Source organism: Galeopterus variegatus, unplaced genomic scaffold, assembly GCF_000696425.1.
Source record: "Galeopterus variegatus unplaced genomic scaffold, G_variegatus-3.0.2 Scaffold4076, whole genome shotgun sequence".
NCBI classification, from domain to species: domain Eukaryota; kingdom Metazoa; phylum Chordata; class Mammalia; order Dermoptera; family Cynocephalidae; genus Galeopterus; species Galeopterus variegatus.
The window spans coordinates 10,877-11,655 of NW_007730187.1; the positions used below are offsets into that span (position 1 = coordinate 10,877).

General features: G+C 34.8%; 1 long non-coding RNA gene across 1 annotated transcript in view; it reads left to right on the forward strand.

Moving 5' to 3' along the window:
* The first annotated feature begins 307 nt into the window (after positions 1–307).
* LOC103602262 overlaps positions 308–779 on the forward strand; it is a 3,169-nt gene continuing 2,697 nt past the window's right edge. The window contains exon 1 of the long non-coding RNA XR_551515.1: positions 308–520. This is a non-coding gene — a long non-coding RNA (uncharacterized LOC103602262). The remainder of the gene's footprint in view (positions 521–779) is intronic.

The window sequence follows — 779 nt, forward strand, 5'->3', positions numbered from 1 at the left end:
TATAAATAAAATGTGTCAACAGTATTTAGTTGAATTATTGGCATATTATAAATCTAGGTTAGCTCATTATAGTTGTAAGCATAAGCATTTTATTATTTGTACCTTCTAATGTAGTGGTGATTATTAATATATTGAAATAGAACAGTTGGTTATTATTTTTATTTTTGGCATAATGTAGATAGACATATTATCTATGAGTTTCATTTCAGAAATGGTGGAGAAGTTGTTATAAGTATTTTCTTTTTGTATGTAGAGAGTGTTGAGTTGTGACCCTGTTAAGAACACCACCTATTGTATATCTATCCGCCTTAATGTGTGTTTCAGTGGTGGGATCAAGAGACAGGAAGAATAGAGCAGCAAGATAATTCTAACTTAATCATTTGTTACTTTACAGAAAAGCCTGATCTCATAATATTCTTTCCTCGTCCCTACCTAGGCCTTTTCCAGACTGTGTGCTTCTCTAAAATAGGAACCCAGAAGAGGACTGGTCATTTCTTGCAGCTCTACAACCATCACCAAGGTGAACTGATGTGTCTTTGTGCCCTCTTTAGTTACATTTTTTTAGGGTATGTGTGTGTTTGCATCCTTTATTCCAGAAACTTCCTTCCTCACTCCTTCAGGAATGTGCTCCCCAGTTCATCCGATTCTTATAAGCCTTCCTTAAGTGTGTCTTTCTAATCTAACCTATATTCACATACCTATTCAACCATCCATTCAGTTTTTTTTTTTTTTTCCTTTTTTTTTGTCTTTTTTCGTGTCCGGCAACGGATCGCAACCCT